At 35.8% G+C, this 13,978-nt stretch overlaps 1 long non-coding RNA gene across 1 annotated transcript; it reads right to left on the bottom strand.

Moving 5' to 3' along the window:
* Positions 1 to 287: 287 nt before the first annotated feature.
* On the bottom strand, positions 288 to 13,954 carry LOC145526856 (uncharacterized). The gene is made up of 6 exons (XR_014069241.1): positions 13,405 to 13,954; positions 12,829 to 12,971; positions 8,955 to 9,130; positions 1,819 to 1,968; positions 1,556 to 1,661; positions 288 to 896 (listed from the first exon to the last, which is right to left on the bottom strand). It is a non-coding gene; the product is annotated as an uncharacterized LOC145526856 (long non-coding RNA).
* Positions 13,955 to 13,978: the final 24 nt, after the last annotated feature.

The following is a 13,978-nucleotide window of genomic DNA, read 5'->3' as shown; positions in this document are numbered from 1 at the left end:
TTGACAGAAAAGAAATTCTAAAACGAATCTGGACACATGCTTTCATTTGTGCAACGCTCCATTTTTCAATGACACAATATACTCAAAACCAACTTAAAAACTCAAATCAACTCCACTGGGGTCTCAGCGATTGATCACAAGTAGCATGGGGGTATTTAGATTTGACCTTTACTGCAATTTCCAGCCTATCTTTATATTGTGCCATGTATTTCCACACAGTTTATCACCTTTGATCTTACTGAAAACACTATGAACTACTTTAAAAATAATAAAACACAAGACCCTTATTGAAACTTTCTTAGCTCATCCCACTTTATCATTGGAATACCACACTGAGGTAGACATTTTACAGGTAAGAATATTTAAGGATTTGAAGGTGTTTTGTAAATAAGCAGAAGAACCAGGGTTGGAAACCTGCTTGTCTGATTCTTTTTCTGTTACTCCCTGCCAGAAGCTAGACTATTGCAATACTTTGTGACCCATGAAACCTAGAGTGATCTTGACCTAGCACCTTCCAAGTGCTCCATAATCTAGAGCATTTTCTGAAAGGTAGAAACTTCTAGAAACTTCTCTATCTTCAGAGAAACTTCTGAGCATTTTAGTGTTAGTCTTCATTGCTGATTGTAAATGTCTATTCTATCATCATCTCCAGTGTATTAAGTACTACACTTAATAAATCATCTGTTGGTCTACAAACTGAGGAGGAACAAAGCTGTAAAGAATGTATGTGTACATGGTGTCTATAAATTCAAACTCATGTCCATTGAGTTGGTGATGCCATCCAACCATTTCATCCTCTGACGTCCTCTTCTCCTCCTGTCTTCAATCTTTCCCAGCATCAAGGTCAGCATCATTCTCAGGTACTACGCTTAATAGATCATCTGTTGGTCTACAAACTGAAGAGGAACACAGCTGTAAAGAATGTATCTGTACCGAGTGTCTATAAATTCTTTACAGAAGTGAGTCCTTATGACTGAAGTGAGGCTGACAAGGGACAAGGAGAAAGGCTTCTAGTGAGAGAGACGTTGAAAATATACCCAAGGTGACAATAAATATGGGTGGAGATACCAATGAGCTTGTCTTGTTGCCCTAGCATGAAATATCCCTGCTGAATAGCAGGAAAAAATGATCAAACTCTATGTAGTATTAAATTGCAGAGGACATATGACATGATATAAACTTACATGAATTAATGTGAAACAAGCCTGGCAGTCTACATAACTGTTTATGTTACCTGTAGCCCTGAAGCTATACATTTTGTACGATTTAATTCATTCACTCTAAGTTATATTCCAGAGAACTATGCCCAAAATCTTGATTAGTGGCCTATGTTTATCAGCTGAAAATCAGTAGTTTTCTTTGGGATGAGGTGGGGGATGGGGGCCTGTTCAAACAAATTCATCCTTCTCAACAGGCTTGAACCTTATGTCTGAACCTCATTTCTCTCTCTGTCCTTGTAATAGATTCCAAAGTGAAACTGACATGAGGTGAGGTCACTGAGTCCCCTTTTGCTGCCCAAGCCTTATAGATTCCTTTGAATTTCCTTACTGCTCACTCATTTCACAGAAGATTTCAAAGGGCTTCCTGGGAAACAGCCTTCCTGCCACATCTTGTTGACCTGCTCTCCTTTTGTGGCCACACTTTTCAAAAATCATTACCTCCTGTGGAAACAAATTCATCATAAGCCTCTTGCAATATACTTCCAGCCATGACACTTTTGGACTGACATTTATTCACAGATTGACTATAAATAGGCAGCAATTTACACCCAATTAGATGTGGAGGGGAATCTGGGGTTGCAGGAAAATTTCCACTCACTTGGTATGCAGGGTCTGTGTGATGGCTGAGTGACTGATGTTGCTGCCATTTGCTAAGATTCTCTCTTATTTAATTTCCATTCAGACATTCTTAATTTGAGCAGAGCCTTGGGAATGACTTAAGACAGGGTAATTAATTGGAGCACAGCATCTTTGAGGGGAAAAAAGGCAAAATTATTTACTTCTTTTCATTTTAAAAATGCCTGAATAATGAGAACATATTATCATCATTTAACTTCCCCCAAATTCTTATTAATTTATTCTTATTAAATTTAAATCACCAGGGCTATGTCTTCCCTAACTAAGAAAATGTAATCCAAATATTAAGCTGCATACTTTGGTCACCCCTAAGAATCACGAATTAGTTTCAACTTGGGCTGGGTAAAATGAGCTGCTGGCTTTGGAGAATGGATGAAAAAGCCATGTAACAGTCAATGGGGGGGGCTTTGATCATATAGCATCTGATAACTGCTGTTCAAAAAATCTCATTTAAAATGAAAATGTTGAATCCCTAAGCTTCCACAAGACCTAACAGTGATTAGCTCAAATGAATCTAAACTGCTGCTAAGAATTGATTATTATGAGGAGAAATCTAAAGAGAGTTTTATCAAAGTAAGGCAATGAATGGTGTTATTCAGCTCAGACAGAGGAAGGAGACATTTATTTAATCCAATAATTTTAGAAAGGATTACATTTCTATACACACATACAGATCATGTGCATTTTTAGTTTATGAAGCATTAAAATGGAAAAAGAATTGCTCAAATGGCACCGAACCTAGTTTTATCATGCCAGAGACATTTTGAGATCTTGTAGAATAGCACTTTTCAAATTTTAATGTCCACCTAATCACCTGGGGATCTTGTTAAACTGAAGATTCAGATTCAGTAATCTGAGGTGAAGCATGTAATTCACATTTCTAGAAACTTGCCTCTTGATGCAGATGCTGCTGGTTCTTGAATCAACCATACTTTGAGGAGTGAAGTTTTAGAGCATCTGGGTCATGATTACAAAATCAGTTACCATTGTATGGGGGTAAACTAACAAATACTGTGTGCTGATTTATATAACATATGATAACTAGTGCTGTGATATAGTCATTGATATAAAAAGAGAATAGTTTCAAAAGTAAAAAAGCTAGGAGATAGAAGATACTACAGTCTAATCTTGCCTCTACTACAAATAAACATTCCTAATGTATGTATAGTACTTTGCATTTTGCAAATTAATTTTATGTAGTATATGTCACATGGTTTTATGTTGATCCTCTAAAAACCCTATGAAATCAAGCAGGCATTTTATTTTCATTTTCCTTATGAATATCCTGAAAGTAAAAGTTGATGTGATTTGCACAGTTTTGCATTATCATTCGACAAGAAAGCCTTTACTCAAACGAATATCTCCTGATCACAAGTACAGAGTTCTTTCTACTATCAGTGATTTTGCATGGAACATATAACTTTTCTAGTCTTTCTCTTATTTATGAAATGATGATCCAGGTTCAACTAGATCAGTGGTTATCAACCCTCACTGTGCAACCAAATTACCCTGGGAGCTCAAGAAATCATACCAGTGAGATCCCCTTCTGTGCAGAGTCTGCAGGAATGAGGCCAGGGTACCATTTCTTTACATCTTCCAAGCTGGTAAGTTGATTCTGATACAAGTGATGACTGAGAACCAAATGTATTAGATATTCATGAGAGCATTTTTCAAGATAAGTCATGTTCCTCTCTTCTTCAGGAAAATCTACCATTGACTTTGTTAAAAAAAAAAAAAGGTGAAATTGTGATTTAGCAAGCTTTTACTTTCTGTCTTATTGCATAGGACTCGAAAATTTAGGTAGATTTCAGCTGATGCCTTTAAAAAAGATCCCTTTCACTCAAACAAGTGAAGGTTTCAGTTTGCTCCCTATATCCACACTCTATGCAACATCAGTATTTCTGAGTTTCCTGTTTTTCCTTTGAACTTGGCACTGAATAGTTAGGCTTTTACTTGGGCTCTCATTGAAGTGAATGTCTAAACCCTTCTGATTGCTTTCTGGCATGATTATTGTTTTCTTTGTGGCCACTGGGACTCGAAGGAGGATTTGGACATAAAATCAACATACCTAGATTGCCTGAGATTTCTGTGTCAGAAATTGGTAACACAAACAGTTTAGAAATAGTCTCTTCTCAAGAGTTAAAATTTCAGTGCTGAGTCTCCCTGATGCAAATTTTGGAAAAGTTCAGGTTGTTGCAAGCAGATGGTTGTTTTTCTTTTACAGAATCTTTGGCTTTTTTATATTTGTCACAAGATCAAGGGGACAGAATTAGTCAACAGCTTTCCCTCATAGTTCCCGTTCTGATCATTTTTCAAAAGTTGAAGAGACAGGAGGAAAATGAAAGCTTTGAACACTTGAGAGAACCCAAGGGGGGATTAGGCCTTTCTAGGGGTAATCCTTGATTACCTGGAACATAAGAGGGTTCTCAGTAAAGCCATCTCTTCCTGAAGCATCTTTTTTCTGAGTGATGTCACTGTATCAGTGATGCGTCTCTGAGTTTCTCTAGAAGGGTTCAGGGTTTGAGGCATAAGAGACCCAAAACAGCTTGTTTAATTTTGGTAGTGGAAATTTAATTGCAAAGATATTAATAGTATCCTTGAAAGGATATTATGCAATCCAAGTCTTGATTCCCAAACTTTCTAACGTGAATTTTCTATAACCAGGCAGTTTATTCAATGAGGAGATAAAATGCATACTGTTCAAAGATGACTACAATACCAGTTTTCTCAGGTAGATGGTACAGAATAATCTTTCTTACAGCAGATCATTAATCTTGTTGTTCCTTACTATTTTAGTCTGATCACTCAGTCTTTCTTGCGCTATTTATTCGAATGGATTCATGAAGTCCAGAGATGCTTGTTTCATTTAAGTTTACTGTGAGATTTTTATACCCTGTGGAGAATTCTCTGGTTGTCATTATAAAATGCACTTGTATTCACCCCAAGCAGAATGGTCCTGTAACACCTCATTGCCTTTTATAATTTCTAGAATTTCCTGTTCATTCTTACAACATCTTTAAAGCATCACTCTTGAACCCCATGGACTCACAGAGAGCAGAATCTTTTTGTTTGGGAGATTCGAGATGTATTTCCTTCATCTCACTCCCTGATAAACAGTCTTGTCTGAGCCCAGATGTGCCTGGCCTCTCACAAAGCATTTGGCTACCACTGTTCTGGGGAGATGGTTACTGCATTCACAAAGTACTGGAAATTTCTACTGTCCCATTAACTCCCCCATTCGTATCTTAGAACTCTATTTTCTAGTGTTCCGTCTCTGCAACTTGTTGCCGTTTACCCACAGAGAAAAGTATGAAGTCAGCGACTGATAAAAAAAAAAAAAAAAGTAGCAAAGCAATGCTCTCGCTTGGAATTAAAAATATTTGATTAAAATTTGTAAGAGCACTCAGCTGGTAGCATTAGAGCCAATTACTCATGTGCATGTTGAATGGGCCTTCCCAACTCAAAGTGTGCAGTAACTCTCTCTTTTTGAATGAAGGAAAATATATCTTTGTAGTAAGTTGGAGGATCTAGGTTGTAACTTCCTGTGCCAGTCGGAAGGCTGGATTGATATAAAATGTAATGTTCTTAGTTGCTCAGTTGTGTGAGACTTTGTGACGCCATGAACTGTAGCCCACTAGGTTCCTCTGTCTATGGGGATTCTCCAGGCAAGAATACTGGAGTGGGTTGCCATGCCCTCCTCCAGGGGATCTTCTCAACCCAGGTATCAAACCCAGGTCTTCCGCATAGCAGGCAAATTCTTTACTGTCTGAGACACCAGGGAAGTCCATAAAATGTAATAGCATTTTAAATATCAAAAATGAAGTGAAGTGAAAGTCTCTCAGTCGTGTCCAACTCTTTGCGACCCCATGGACTATACAGTCCATGGAATTCTCCAGGCCAGAATAATGGAGTGGGTAGCCTTTTGCTTCCCTAGGGGATCTTCCCAACCCAGGGATTGAATCCAGGTCTGCTGCATTGCAGCCATATCCTTTACCAGCTGAGCCACAAAGAAAGCCCAAATATTAAAAAAAATAGTAGGCATTTAATTTTTATAAGGGGAAAAATTCAGATAGCAGGGTCTAATGACAGATGGTGTCACATATTTATTTCATCTTTGGTGTATTTGCTCTTTTGTAAGGGTTTAAGTCACAGTACAGCCTAGGTTAGAATGATTTGTAGATTGGTTTTGTCTCAGAATTAAATATTTGATAGGAGAATGAGAGAGAAAGCTAGTTTTATTGGGTTTTTATTTTCTGTTCTTTCAGATCTAAGCTCCAGCCACCTTGATTCCATATTTTGTTTTAAGGGTCTGAATTTTATGGAGATCATGAGGGAGGCCTTGTGCTTTCTGGCTTCTTATAGTGTTTGACCAGTAAGATGTCATGGCAAGACATCAGAAGGGTAGAAGGTAGACTTTCATGTCCCCTGGCTCCCTTTCTGGCAGGCTGGCCCTGAGATGGCTGTGTTTTTCAAGGAATGTCCTTGTTCCTTTCATGGCCCTCCCTATAGGACTCTCCCCATCCAGTGCTGGGGACCTCTTTTCCTCTCCTTCTTCTGCCTTAGAGGTGAAGTGACTAGTTTCATGGTTCTGTACAATCCCTTGTAATTTTCTTATAAATATGAGGGTGCTATTTTCTGCAGAGACCTTGAATGATTCATTAGCATTAACTAACAGGTTTTAGTGGATGGGCTATCTGTTTGTCTTATCTCTAAGCTTAAGGTGAGGGGATCTATTAATCATATACAACTTCCAACCTTTAAGAAAAATGGATTTGCAATACAAATGGTGACTAACGTGAATAGTGAGTGGAGAGTGATAAGGAGAGGCAAGAATGTATACATGTGTAATATTTAAGGATAACTGACATTCAGTTGATAGACCTTCATGCAACCATATAGCTGCCTATAAATGACTCACTTTAATGGCCAGGAATTTGTAGTATTGAAAAGTATTTTGAATATCATGCTAGTTTCACTGATAGATGTTGTTATTAATATTATTCATGTGGGTAAATTGATAACTTGGTATACTGTTTTTTTTTCCATCCCAAGATTGACAGAGAAGAGCTTTAATCAAGCCTCAGGAAGCTATAGCTTTCAATAACACTCAACTTGGTTCAGCATCCATATGCAAGAAAAAATCCACTTGCAAAATATATTACATGTGAACTGAAAAAAAAAAAGTGAGCCATAATCATAGCTTTATTATGAAACTCCCAATATTTAACATTTATAGAGAGATTTCTATGGACCAGGCAGTCACTTTGCATCCTTCATGAGCAATCTCTTATTTAATCCTTCTCAACAAATGCTGAATACTATTATATTCCAGTTTTTCAGTTAAAGAATATAGGGCTTAGATAGGCTTACCTTGGCCCCAAACATGCATTTAATTGGCATCTAATTGGACTTTGATCTGAGGACACTCCAGTTTCAAAGCCTAAGTTCTCAACCCTTACGAAAAACTGCTTCCCTGAACTCTTCTATAGCTTCAAGCAATTCTTACGTTTTTATACAACAGTGATCAAAAAAATTTTAATGATCATTAATTAAAGTAGGAAGAATTACTTGTAATTGCATTAGTATATGCTTATTTCTTGACATTGTCACTTAAATTGGCTCAGTAGATGCTTTTATAATTCCTATTAAATATAAAATATGGAGTCCCAGCACTAACTGAAGGGGCAGCTGTGGGAATGTTAGGACACATGTGAGGAGAATTATAATAAAATAATTGGCAGGATTATTTAATTAAAAATCTACACTCAGAAGGAAAATTAAATATTGTTTGGTCCAATCCCTTCTTTTATATAATAATGAAATGGAAACCTAAGATAGTTCAATGGCCTCCCAAAGGGCACTGTGAAAATGTCTGAGGACAGTTGGTAAGAAAAAGCTTCCTACAATGATTCCATTAAAACAGAAACCAATTTATTTTAATAAGCTTAAAAGAAAATTGATTTTAACAAATGAGAGTAAATATCACTAGATAAGTATGTTTGATTTTCCTCTACCCCCACTTTTATAATTAACATACTGTACACTATAAGGTTAAGGTTTTCAGTATAATTTGACTCACACGTGTTGTGAACTGATTACCACAATAAGTTTGTTAATATCTATCATCTCATACAGGTACAGAAAAAGGAAAAGAATAAAAAAAGTTTCTTTTCTCATGATGAGAACTTGCTAAGATTTACAGTCTTAACGTTCCATAAATATATCATACAGCAATGTTAACTACAATCACCATTGGTATGTTACATCCTTAGTACTGATTTATTTTATAACTGGAAGTGTATACCTTTGACCACCTTCATCCAATTTCCCTTCCCCTCACCCACCTCCTCTGATAACCACAAATCTTATCTCTTTTTTAAGAGTTTTTTCTTTTTTTAGATTTCAAATAGAAATTAATTACAGTATTTATCTTCCTTTGACTTATTTCACTTAGCATAATGCCCTCAAGCTCCATCCATGTTGTCACAAATGGCATCTGTTGATAGACCCTTAGATTGTTTCCATGTCTTACCTAATATAAATAATGCTGTTATGAACCTGTGGGTGCAGAAAACTCTTAGTTATCATGACCTGGTTTCCTTTGGATAATTACCCAAAAGTGGAAGTGATGTATCATATGGTGGTGGTAGTTTTATTGACTAAGTCATGGCTGACTCTTTGCAACCCTATGAACTGTAAACTGCCAGGTTCCTCTGTCCCCAGGGTTTTCCAGACAAGAATCCTGGAGTGGGTTGCCATTTCCTTCTCCAGGAGATCTTCCCAGCCCAGGGATAGAACCTGGGTCTCCTGCATTGCAGGTAGACTTGACTGAGCCACCAGAGAAGCCTTGGATCACATGGTAGTTTTATTTATTTATATTTTTAATTAATATCCACACCGTTTTCCATAGTGCCTGTATACCAATAGCAATACCTCTATAAGGGCAAAAGGTTTTCCCTTTCCCCACAACCTCACCAGCGTTTATTATATCTTGTCTTTTTTATGAGAGCCATTCTAACAGACCTAAGATGATAGCTCATTGTGGTTTTGATTTGCATTTCTCTAATGATTAGTAATGTTTAGCACCTTTTTGTGTACCTGTGGTGTTGGAGAAGACTCTTGAGAGTCCCTTGGACTGCAAGGAGATCCAACCAGTCCATCCTAAAGGAGATCAGTCCTGGGTGTTCATTGGAAGGACTGATGTTGAAGCTGAAACTCCAATACTTTGGCCACCTCATGCGAAGAGTTGATTCATTGGAAAATGAGTCCTAATGCTGGGAAGGATTGAGGGCAGGAGGAAAAGGGGACGACAGAGGATGAAATGGTTGGGTGACATCACCAACTCAATGGACATGGGTTTGGGTAAACTCCGGGAGTTGGTGATGGACAGGGAGGCCTGGCGTGCTGCGATTCATGGGGTCACAAAGAGTCGGACACGGCTGAGCGATTGAAGTGAATTGGCCATTCATATATCTTTGTTAAAAAATGTCTTTTCAGGTCCTTTGCCCATTTCTAGATTGGATTATCTGATTTGTTGCTATTGGGTTCTTTTTTATATATCTTGGATATTAACCCCTAGTCAGATATATCTTATGCAAATATTTTTTCCCATTCTGCAGGGTTTTTTTTTCATTTTGTTTGTTATTTCTCTTGCTGTGCTTAAGTGTTTAGCTAACAAGTTTTTTTTCTTTTTTTTTTAATGGAGCATTTAAGGTTTTCTGTACATAAAATAATGCTATGTGCAAATAGAGACAGTTTTACTTTGTTCTTTCCAAATCTGATCTCTTTATTTTTCTTTTTCTTGCCTAATTGCTCTAGCTAGGATTTACAGTACTATATTGCATAGGAATGGTGTGAGTGGGCATCCTTCTCTATTTTTTAATTAATGAAATTTAGTTTCTAAATAAAACTGTGAGCCAGTTGTTAGAAAAAGGCAAATGACATGTTTATTTTTTGATAAACTTTGATGGCATGGTTATAAATATACTTTTTATTAAATTATATATGTGTTTTATCAATTTTCCTTTAACATTAAATTTATGACTCCTTTGAAGCACCTACTCTGTTATTATTTATGTGGATTTATTTTCTCAGTTGTTATATAATAGAGTGCTACCTAACCTGAATTTTTCATTAATCTAGAATTCAAGAAATAGCAATCACATCCAAAATCTCATTTTGAGACTTCATAAAATGCTGCACCTTTGCAAGATTTGACATTTTACTTTGTTATTAATTTGAATTATATTTTAAATATATTGGTAAATACAGAAGAGACTGCCTACAGATATTGTGCCACAATATGGGATATAGAGATAGAATCTATTATTATGTGTGGAGGGGTGTGTAAATAGAAGCTAATTTTATAAGTGGCTAGTCAGTGATGTATATTTTATTTATAATATTTTAAACCCCTTTATTGAAAAATGGTTAACATTCAAAAAGCTGTACATATATAATGTATACAGCTTACCAAGTTTGGAGATAAGTGCATGCATGCATGTGTGCTAAGTCACTTTAGTCATGTCTGACTCTTTGCCACCCTGTGGGCATAGCCCACCAAGCTACTTGTCTAAGGGATTCTCCATGCAAGAATACTGGAGTGTGTTACTGTGCCCTCCCTGACTACAACTTATACCATAAACATATTCCTCCTATTCAGCAGTTTCCTTCCCTGTTCTTTAACATGTTGTTTGTGATAAGAAAGCGTAACATAAGATCTAGCCTTCTAGTAAATTTCAAGTATGCAATATAATGTTGTTAACTATAGACTCTGTGTTATACAGTAGATCTCTAGGACGTGGTTATGTTGAAAAGCTGAGTTCTTGTACTCTTTGAATAATATTTCCTCTTTTCTCCTTCACTTCAGCCCCTGGCAACCAGCATTCTACCCTCTGTTTCTATGTGTTTGACTAGTTTAGATTCCTCATATAAGTGGTACCATATAGGTTTGTCCTTCTATGTCTGGCTTATTTCATTTAATGAACATAATGTCCTCCAGGTTCATCCATGTTTTCACAAATGGCAGTTTATCTTTCTTGTTTAAGGCTGAGTGATTTTCCAGTATGTATGTACCACATTTTCCTTACCCATCCATCCTTTGATGGACATTAGGTTGCTTCCATGTCTTGGATATTGTGAATAACATATATAATATTTGTTTCTTCATGTGAGTTTGTCACTGTAAGGACTTGAAAATGTTTTATTGAATAGTAAGGATGCCTTTAAGAGTATGTGTCCTATAAATTAGATCATTTCATAAATATTGTGTGCTTACTATTTATATCACAGCACTTATGTGCATTTATATACATGTTTGAAATGGAGGTCTTTATAAATCAAAATGTCTATTAAAAATAGAAACTTCAGGTAATTTTATATATTTGAGGATCACACATGAATTTTTAAAAACTGTTCTCAATATGTAGCAATGTCTATTTGTATTTTATCACTGTGTTTCTATTCCTCAGTATAGTTAATGAGTAAAACTCATTAACTCTCTATTTTTATAGCTATTTCTATTGCTTTTGCAAGGACATTGATTGTAATATTCATTAATGTTAACATTGGATAATACTTAGCCTTAATTCTTCTTTTTTTTTCGCTTAAATTTATAGCAAAAATACGAAAATATTTAACTATTAATGTTGCTACTACCAGAAGTTGTTTAATTATATAATACTATGGTTCCCTTGTCCTCTTTCTGAATTCTGTTAAAAAGAAAATTAAAATCCTCCAGTATCCTCATGGATGTCAGTTATTCCTCAAAATTTTCAGACTAACATTTACTCAAATGAAAAGTAGGTTTAATATCTTTCATTTCCTTTTAAGATATCAAAGCAAATTTCCCAGAAGCTGAATATCATATAATTCTACATAGTTTCTTTATTTCATTTCCTCTCTTTAGCGTTTTTCAGGGATGTAGATATATATAAGCTTTACTGTATGTGTGCACAAACATGGACACACTCATGTAATATACACATGAAATAATGTATTAAAACATCTCTGACTTGCTTTTAAGCCCATTGGTTTTGGAAATAAAATTTGTTTGTAGCATGGCTGTGACTGACTGTCAAGGAACATTTTGAGTGAAAATGCTGCCAATCTAGACTATTATTTTTATTTGAACTCTCACCATTGCGCTGCTCATAATCTTATTTTTATATACAACCAAAACAGCAGACCTAGCCTTGGAGCAAGTCCATTCTATTTCTGTTGCAGCAAATTCTCTCCTCATTTCTGCTAGCTCATAGAGTATTCATAAAGTATGTTTCATATTCTTACCAGTGACTCATAAATATAGGGAGAAAAGGAAGTCAGAAGATAGCAGGTCTCTTCCAGGGGCATAACCTACTGCCCAGAGGGGCACTCAGTCATGCATTTTGACTTTGGTAATTTTGACTATATCCATTTCACTGCCGCATTCTCATTAAAAAAAATGTAGCATCACAGCCAAACATTCATTGGATGAAATTGCTAAGTCTTTTAAATAATCTCATACCAAGGAATAAACGTATCAGATAAAAATAAAATTAGGGATCCTAATTTTGCTCTTCATTATATTTTTATTTCTGAAATAGTAATTTCTATATTTTAGCCATGTTCCATTTCCATTTATTATTAGTGGAAGTGTAATGTGGGAACCTGGGTATTTCTATCAAAGACATAACTGATTCATTCTCTGCAATTAAAAAAAAATACTGATATATATTTTCCCCTTTCATGGAATTATTGAAACCTATGTAGCTAAACAAATTAACAGCCTATTCTCAACAGACTCATTTGGAAGATAGAACCTGTTCACTGAGCAATAAGAAAGCCATAGGGAATATAAACTGAGGATTTGAGAAAAGAAGCATTTTGGAGCTAATTGTTATCAATTGTTAACATATTTTATAGAAATAAAAAACAAGATGTATTTTCCCACTGTAACAAACCTACCTTCCTTCCACTTCACTCTATAACTCACCTCCTTCTTGCAATTTATGGCCTTGATCCTGAAAAGAAGTAGCAGGTAGGGCTTGAACACACAGCCTATACAGATTGATGGTAGCAGTGGTGGGGTAGAATTTTTGAACTTCTTAGAATCCCACACGGAAACATAAAAAGGAGCTAGACAGCAAAATCAAAAAGCCATGAACACTTATAATAAATCTAGGTACAAGTTATCCTCAAAAACCTCAAAATTGATGGTAAGGGAAAACCACTAATAGTTACAAATTTTCTTTGGTATCAGAAAGCAAAGCAGTGCAATAGGGACTATAATAAACCTGAAATGAGCAGGATAGAGGAGAACAGAAATGGAGGAAAGAGAAGTTGCAGACAGGGAGAGAATAAAGACAGGAAAGTTCAGAAAGCAAAGCTATTATATTCTTTTACTCGGCATGAAAATAAAAGAAGATCGATCTCTATGAAGTTAGAAAAGCTATCTTGAATATGTTTTCAAAAAGTTCAGAAGAAATTTCTCATAAAGATGAGCATTCAGCGAGTATCAAGGTCAAATTCTGTATAAGTTTACTGAAAAAGAGAATAAGGAGCAAAATACCTTCGCAGACAGTGTGAAATACAGTCATGACTACAAAACAGATTAAAACTGTAATCTGTTCCAAAATTACTAAAAGACATTAAGAAAATGATAGACAAGCAGTGACAATATAAACCATAGTTACAAAATTCTTATATGAGATAGTCAAACATGGGGAATGAACTAGAAATAAAAGAAAACGTAATTTCAGAAATGAATACTAATGTAGAAGAAACATAAGATTGAATGAAGACAAAAATAATGCTTGTATAACTTATTTATGCATGGTAAATCATCCCCAGTTAAAGCAGTTTCAAACAAAAAAAAGTTTGTTTCACAGTGCCTGTAAGTTGGAAATTGTGCATAGTTTAACTAGATGCCTCTAGATCAGGGTCTCAAAGTGAAATCAACATGTCAGACTTAGTGAAGTCATCTCAAGGCTCAGTAAAAGAGAATCAACTTTTAAGCTTAGTCATGTCTCTATTTCAGGTCTCAAGCCCTCCTTTCTGGTGGTTGGCTAGACATAGATTCCTTGCTAGGTGGGTCTCTTGAACTAAACAAACGAGGGTGTGAAAGGAAGTAAGGAATATAGAAG

Source organism: Giraffa tippelskirchi, chromosome 11 (assembly GCF_054371585.1).
Source record: "Giraffa tippelskirchi isolate mGirTip1 chromosome 11, T2T-mGirTip1v1.2.pri, whole genome shotgun sequence".
Taxonomy (NCBI): domain Eukaryota; kingdom Metazoa; phylum Chordata; class Mammalia; order Artiodactyla; family Giraffidae; genus Giraffa; species Giraffa tippelskirchi.
The sequence above is the reverse complement of the archived record's forward strand: the minus strand, read 5'-3'. Positions and strand labels throughout refer to the sequence as shown.